Raw genomic sequence first — 8,397 nt, forward strand, 5'->3', positions numbered from 1 at the left:
TTTGATATATCAAGATTTTGAGGTTATGAAAATGATAGGTTCCAGCAACGTCAGTTTTATTTTAAAACGTTAATGAATACATTTACTTTTTGAAGATAATTTCATTTAAATGTTGACCGCGGCTGCGTCTTAGGTGGTCCATTCGGAAAGTCCAATCAAGAAATTTTCAGTGAATGGGCCCTAGAAAAGTTGGCAGAAAATCCGCTTTTTTATCGACAAATTTTGTTCAGCGATGAGGCTCATTTCTGGTTGAATGGCTACGTAAATAAGCAAAATTGCCGCATTTGGGGTGAAGAGCAACCAGAAGCCGTTCAAGAACTGCCCATGCATCCCGAAAAATGCACTGTTTGGTGTGGTTTGTACGCTGGTGGAATCATTGGACCGTATTTTTTCAAAGATGCTGTTGGACGCAACGTTACGGTGAATGGCGATCGCTATCGTTCGATGCTAACAAACTTTTTGTTGCCAAAAATGGAAGAACTGAACTTGGTTGACATGTGGTTTCAACAAGATGGCGCTACATGCCACACAGCTCGCGATTCTATGGCCATTTTGAGGGAAAACTTCGGAGAACAATTCATCTCAAGAAATGGACCCGTAAGTTGGCCACCAAGATCATGCGATTTAACGCCTTTAGACTATTTTTTGTGGGGCTACGTCAAGTCTAAAGTCTACAGAAATAAGCCAGCAACTATTCCAGCTTTGGAAGACAACATTTCCTAAGAAATTCGGGCTATTCCGGCCGAAATGCTCGAAAAAGTTGCCCAAAATTGGACTTTCCGAATGGACCACCTAAGACGCAGCCGCGGTCAACATTTAAATGAAATTATCTTCAAAAAGTAAATGTCATGAACCAATCTAACGTTTCAAATAAAGAACCGATGAGATTTTGCAAATTTTATGCGTTTTTTTTTAAAAAAAAGTTATAAAGCTCTTAAAAAATCACCCGATACATAGGCTGAAAAGTATTGAAGGAAATAGTAATAAAACAGTCCTTCAACGATACCGATTAGGTAGTGTACCTCTTCGAAGCCTTTAAAAAAACATTTATTTCCATCTTGGGCTTCTAATTTAAAGGAAATATTTTTCCAACGACCACTTTTGGAGGCTTAGAAAAAGGATATGATCCATGGAGGTCTTTCCAAGCTACCTCTACACCTACAGCGTTGTAAACGTTTAAAAACATAGTGTCATTAGGGAGAATCTACTGAAGGGACTCTTCCCTAGAACTATTTCCAAGGTGTACATCCGCAGAAGCATCGTGTTATGTTATACAGGCGGAACGAAAATTGCAGATAAAATTGGTGTTCGGATTATAGGTTCATGCACCAAACTGTCAGTACCCATGAGCAGGTTTCTAAATATTTTTAAAGATGAGGTCTATGCTGTTTACAAATGTGGAGATATCTACAGAAAAATTTGACAAGGAACGTGTTGTCATTAGCTGTATTAGTCAAGCGTAACTTTCGGCAATATGTCACTTGAATTCAAATCAACGATGGTACTGCTTAATAAGGTTGCCACACAAAACAAAAAAAAAACATTATCATGGATCCCTGGGCATAGATGTAATTTGGTAATTTTCCCTCGGACTAAGGCAACTGGTGAAATTTTAGGTCACTGGAAATTACCAGGTTGTTCAATAAGTTTTGTCGTTCGATAAGAAAGGGCGTTGCTTGCAGTAATAAAATTCTTATATATTTTACCATCATAACCAAAAGAAATTCACGAACGAATGTTAAAAGCGTATAACGATTGTTCATCTACAATTAGAACAGTAGAAAGATGGGTTGCTGAATTTAAACGTGGTCGTACAAGCCTTGAAGACGATCCACGTGAAGGACGTATAAAAAGCGCACCACCAGAAATCATAGCCAAAATACAGGATATGGTTTTGGAAGATCGTCGATTGACTGAGAGAGATTTAGTAGAGGCTCTACACATCTCATTAAGCAGTGTGAGCCATATTTTAAGTGAAATTTTGGATTCTAAAAGGCTGTGTGCACAATGGGTGCCGCATTTCCTAACAATGGAAACAAAAACACATTCTAATGCGACATTCTCAGCAACATTTGGGGCGTTTTAAAAAGGATAGATTGTATTTTGTGCGTCGATTCCCCACTATGAATGAGAGTTGGGTCTGTCACCATGATCTTGAATCAAAACAAGAGGTTAAAGAGTGGTGTGAACCTGTTCTTCATCAAATGAAGAGGTCATAACAGCTGTTGACGCGTATTTTGTAGACATTCCGGATTCTCACTTCAGGGATGGGATTAACAGATTGGACGATCGTTGGAGCAAGTCAATTCATGTTCACGGCGATTATACTGATTAATAAAGATTATGTTGAATCATAAACATGTGTTTTTCTTATCAAACGATAAAACTTATTGAACAACCTGGTAGGGTGTTTGTACAGTTACGTTCCTGTACCACAGCTCGTGTGTCTCTGCACAAATAAGAAAGTGAGAGAACACATCACAACCAGTACTTTACTAAGCCTGTTTTATTCAAGTGGGTTAAATGAACTTTTATGACAACAGACGAGGGTGTATTAGGTCACAATATATCTATCTAGGGGCACTCCTTCCTTGTTGAAAAATCTGCTGAAAAGTATATTAGGAAGATTTATACTGGCCTTAAAATTATTATTATGTATTTGGTTATATAATTTCACAATGTTTGGTAGTAAAGCGGGAGTAGAGAAACGAGTGTGAGGAGTGTGAATGTGTGTTCGTTGAAATAATTAAATTGTTGCCAGTACCTTTCTACACATCCTTTTTGTGCAAAAAATCCTCCGCAAATTGAACAAGCTGCGGATTTTATTGTGAGTTTTAGGGGCTGCCGTTGACGCTCATTTGAGTGAATTGATTGACATTTTACGAGTCTTTCACATAAGCGCGTGCAAATTTAATTGTTTGCTGCCTCATTGTCTTCATCGGTTTAGCTCAGCTGTCATTTCGATGTAATAATTTCAACAATTTCAATTAGTCATCTTCTTTTCATTGTTCGCGTTTGCTCCGTTGACAGCTGAGCTTTTCGCTTTCTCATTTGTTCTTAACATACACAATGCGTAGCATGCAACGCATACTTGTGGTATTAATCAGGGTATTAGCATATACATTTATTTGTTGTTTGAATATGTGTATATGTGTTGGTACTCCGTATATTGCGTTAAAATTACTTTTTAAAGAAAATTGTAGTATTTAATTACATTTTGAACTAAAAATGTTTGAGGCAGTTATAGTGCAACCAAAAAGGCAGTAAAAATGAACTTACTTAATGTAAGAAATACTAAACATTGTAATAAAAAAATTAATACAAACATTCTGCCAAATAAAATAAATTTTCTTCCCACTGTTTTGAATCCCACAAATGAAGATATACACGAATAGATAATATCTGAATTAAAAAATCCAAGAAAGTAAATAATGTTGTACTTTTGGCATTCCCTCATGCATTTATTATGCTCTTTGTTGCCTTTGTTGTTTAGGTAAATAGAGGTAGACAAGAATCGCCCGAAGCTTTGTGTGACAAAAAATTAAAAAGAATTCACCGGGAAATTTTGCATGTAAAACATTTTTTATTTACACATCTTTGAATTTCATTGCTGCCCAACTTCCATTTGCATAAATTTCTTCAAAAATTTTTTGTATACGCTTAATATTAAAAATTCTAGGTTCAGTGGAGACATATTTCTAGATTTATTTCCTTTTATATGTTTGTAGCTGTTTGCTTTTTTTGTGTTTTTTTTTTATTGGAATAAAATTTCTGTGTAGTTCTTCTCCAAGCTTATGGCCACTTCGTCATGTCACCTGCAACTTTTTCCAAATGCCGAAAATAGCCATTGTGTTCGGTTGTAGAAATACCGTTTAAGTGTCAAGTGAGCAATTATAACATACTACAATTTTAGAAACCTGGTCTCTTCCTGTAAAATTATTACATATTAATTAATTACATCTATGTATAAATTAGTTACACTCGCTGGTAGCCGGGTTCACATATGCAATTTAGATCTACCTTGATATATTATACTGAAACATGAATCAACGTACATCATGCTGGTCACACACACACTAGTTCACATAATAGCAGCAACTAAATTGTTGCCGAGCACTAACTAGGTGCAAAATTAGTAGGAAGCATAAAGAAGGGACTTTTGTTGCTGCTGAAATTATTATTTTAGCTCGAAATATGGAAATTTTGGCCAGAGAGCAAAATTTAACAGTAACATATTCTGAATAATAACAACCTAGATTCAAAGAGGTAATTCTCGATAATTCTACGAAAATATGCGACGCCACTAACGGAAGGTTTCAAGACAGCAGAATACTCTTTCAGAACCCAAAGTGGTCATCTTAAGGTTGACACTCAGAGGATAGTGAAGTTATGGAGGGAACACTTCTTGAGCGTGCTGGACGGTAGGGAAATTGTAATATATGCAGATGGCGAACCCGTTTCTACACTCGTTGACGATGACCCATTGGACGGCTATGATGAGGTTCGAATAGCATTTACACGCCGGAGGAACAATAAGGCGGGAGAGGCTTACCGGCCGAGAAGAACTGACAAAGCACATGCATCAGCTTCTTTGCAAGATATGGTCGGATGAAGCTTGCCCGATGATTGCAACCTAAGTATTCTCTGCCGAATCTGAAAAAGGGCCTTTATAATACCGCATATAAGGTCTCTTCAAGCGTGGTGTTGGAGTTACTTAAGCCAACTGTCAACAAACCGTTTGTACGTCTAGATTTTCACCATGCGCCCAATCTTGGAAAAGATCCGTGAAAGGAGTATCGAAACACATCATCTTTTTGTCGATTTTAATGCCGCCTCCGACTGCACGAAAAGGAACCGCTTCTATACCGCTATGTCTGAATTTGGTTTCCCCGCAAAGTTAATACGGCTCTGTTCGAGCCGTTCGATACTAAGTGATGCTTCAGAAAAGGACACTGCCTATCGCGTGACTTCTTCAATCTAATGTTGGAGAAAATATTACGAGCTGTAGAGCTAAATTAAGAATTTACAGTCTTCTGTAAGAGCGTATAGCTACTGGGGTATCCGATGATATTGATATCAAGCGTATGGATCTGGTCGTGAGCAAGACGAAATATCTCCTGTCATCAAACAAACAGTCATCGTATTCGCGACTTGGCTCGCACATCACTTTTGACAGTTAAAACTGTGAAGTTGTTGCAATTGAAAAGTAAAGTCCTCTCTCGACAAACAAAGACCAATTCTATAAGCCACTAGTCATCCTCGTCCTTGTGTATGATGCAGAGGCGTGAAGGATGACAACATTTGATGAGACGACGTCACCAGTTCTCGAGAAAAAGGTTCTGCCGAAGATTTATGGTCCTTTGCGCGTTGGCCGCGGCGAATATCGCATTCGATGGAACGATGAGCTGTACGAGTTGGAGAAATCTGTTGGAGAGATCTGGTGGAGACGGATCTGGTTGAAACGGCTGGCGTGCTGTTTTTAACTTGGCTGTAACTAATACGTAAGCTTTGACTACGGCAGTAATGAAGAAAAAGAGGTATCCAACACAAGTACATATACCAACAAGTATAAACCAGTGTCTAGGGAGTTCCTTACCTATTTTCAGTACGCAGACTTAAACATACATATGTTCAAACGAATGTGATTGGTTGTGCGTTATATTTAATTATGCGCATGTGTGCGTATGTTTTCTAGTGCTAATGCTTTTGTCGCGAATTCTGTTGTAGCGGAAACACCAATTAGTGGTCAGCCAAGTGTTCATAACACATAGAAAAAGTGGTGAAATATTCGGTTGCCAAGCGGAGAAGATGCCACGGATCGTCGGCACCAGAATACTCTGGTTAAAGCACGCGGTTACTTATTTAAGGTGATAGTGCGTGCAAAAGTCAACACGAATACTTGATATATAGCGCTACATACATTTATGTGCTATATACATAGTTGAAAACAGATATACAAGTATCTTTGTAAATTAACACTTTCGCATAAATGCGCATCTCTAGCACTACATAGTTGTGCACATGCAAACATGAATGTGTACATATATGTTATATGACAGAGAAACTCATTGGTTTTGACTGCTTCACTGATTCTGTTAAAATTGTGTGCGAACTTCTACGATTTCACTCCGGAAATTGCTTTTCTTGTGTAAGTTTATCTCATAGTTTGATTATTTCTTTAATTGCCACAATTGGTGGGGGGTATTTTAACAGGCACATGCGTATATATGTATATGTGAACTTTAATAAATAAGTGAGAGTATTAATTTATTTTCTCCCCTTCTTCTTGTCAAATTGCTACTTAAATATCTAAAATTCAAAATGTAGAACAACAATTTCACCTATCTCGTGTGCCAAGCCACTTTTAGAGGTGGCTTTACCGATAAAAGTGCTTATAATGGTGACTGACTCGTGTCTAGCCATAAAAAAGATAACATAAAAACGGTGCTCTGTAAAGGAAAGGGACGGAATAAAAAGTAACGTAAAAGAAAATAAGGCGTCGAGAATATTGCTGTCGCTGGCAGCTACCTTGAGAAAGACCCAAATCAGTCTCTCACATGTCGTTCTCCAACGTTGGACATTTATGTGACGTCGTTGTGGCGAATTTTGTGAAAATATCTTGGCCCACATCCGTACAAGATCAAATTGTCGCAAGAACTGAAGCCGCTTGACAACCAGAATCGTCGTATGTTCGTGAAGTGGGCTGAGCAACAACTTGAAAATGTTTTGGATTTTCATCGAAAAATCATCTTCAGCGATTACGCTAATTTCTGGCTGAATGGCTTTGTCACACGCAATCCACCCGTACTCCATGAGTCACCATTGCATACCGAAAAACTAACGGTTTGGTGCGTTTTATGAGCCGGCGTCGGGATGTGCTCTTTCCGTGATGATCAAGACCGGCATGTTACTGCGAATGGGAATCGCTACCGCTCAATACCGAATTGAATGATATGGACTTGGACATTATGTGGTTCCAACATCACGGTGCCAGATGCCACACAGCGAACGTCAGAATCGTTTTATTGAAAACCAAGTTTGGTAAACGTGTTATATCACGAAATGGCCTAATCAATTTTCCGCCTTGGTCGTGCGATTTGACGCCGTTAGACTATTTCCTGCGAGGCTACGTCAAGTCCATAGTCTATGCCAACAAGTTAAATACAATTGCTGAACTTCTTACGAATATGGAACGTGAAATTGCATCAATATCGGCCGATGTATGCTTGAAAACCATCGCAAGTTGGGTTCTGAAAGCGAGCCTGTGGTGGCCAAAGAAATCGAGTTTCATACATAATGGCATTGAATGTACTTTCACGGGAATAAAGAATTTCATTCATACCCGAAACCACTTTTGCAGCCCTCTTATTGAAAAACCCTTATATATGACCCTTCTTAATTGAAAAGTATGTTTACATTTTCTAAGGCATGTCAAAGGGGTTCCTTGTCTTTGCGCAACATCTGTGGTACTTGGTATCATTTATCATAAAATATTCTATGTCTATTTTCAGCAAATAGACAAATAAATCTAACGATTGTGGATGGTTTACGAATACATTGTTAATGGTAGAACAAAGATACTGATTCATAACTAATTCGAATGCAATTTACTTTTGTGATTAGTTCAATAAACGTTTCTAGCATGCATGACAAAAAGAGTAGTGAAATCTTTGTAATTGGCAGAAAAAGCGTACAAAAATGCATTCTTTGCTGAAAAAATTATATCATGAATACTTTATTCATGTATTCATGTTAACTCAATTATATTAAAACAAATTCCATCCAAAAAACTATATTCATTTTTCTCCATAAATTCCAGAAAAAATATTTTGAGTTTTCCATTAAACAAAGTTATAGTTCAAAGTTCGTTAAAAGTCCTTGAATTTGACACTTTTAATGAAATTATAATATTGTAGTTAGTGAATTGTTTTTGTGAAATAAGAATGCTTATGCATTTTATCGTTTCACAAAAATTTCTCATACTTCAGTGATAAAGGCATACAAAAAGTTTTAAAATTCAAATAGAAACTATTTCAACTAAATTCATAACAGCATAACAGCACGCATATACATACTAATGTATGTCAGTATGTTTTAAAATTCCCATTTGCATAATCAATGAGTTGCCATCACGTTTCGATGTGAGCTCAGCAGCAAATGGCGGGAAAGAAATGTGCAAAGTTTCTAAAATATATTGTGGACGAGTTTTCAGCAGTTACATAAGCTGGCAGTTGCTTTTATAAAAGTACCGTTTTCAATGCTCGTAAAGTATTGTACGCGAAAACATATATATAATAGTAAATGAAAAGCTGCTCGACTAAGTATAATTGACAAGCAAAAGAAGTGTTGCAGTTGTGCTAATACGTACGTGTATTTGTGTATTAACATAGGAGCAAT

General features: G+C 37.3%; 1 pseudogene; it reads left to right on the forward strand.

The window, feature by feature from the left end:
• The window catches only part of LOC120773719, an 8,676-nt pseudogene extending 3,695 nt beyond the window's left edge, over window positions 1-4,981 (forward strand).
• The last annotated feature ends 3,416 nt before the right edge of the window (window positions 4,982-8,397 follow it).

Source organism: Bactrocera tryoni, chromosome 4, assembly GCF_016617805.1.
Source record: "Bactrocera tryoni isolate S06 chromosome 4, CSIRO_BtryS06_freeze2, whole genome shotgun sequence".
Lineage (NCBI taxonomy): Eukaryota > Metazoa > Arthropoda > Insecta > Diptera > Tephritidae > Bactrocera > Bactrocera tryoni.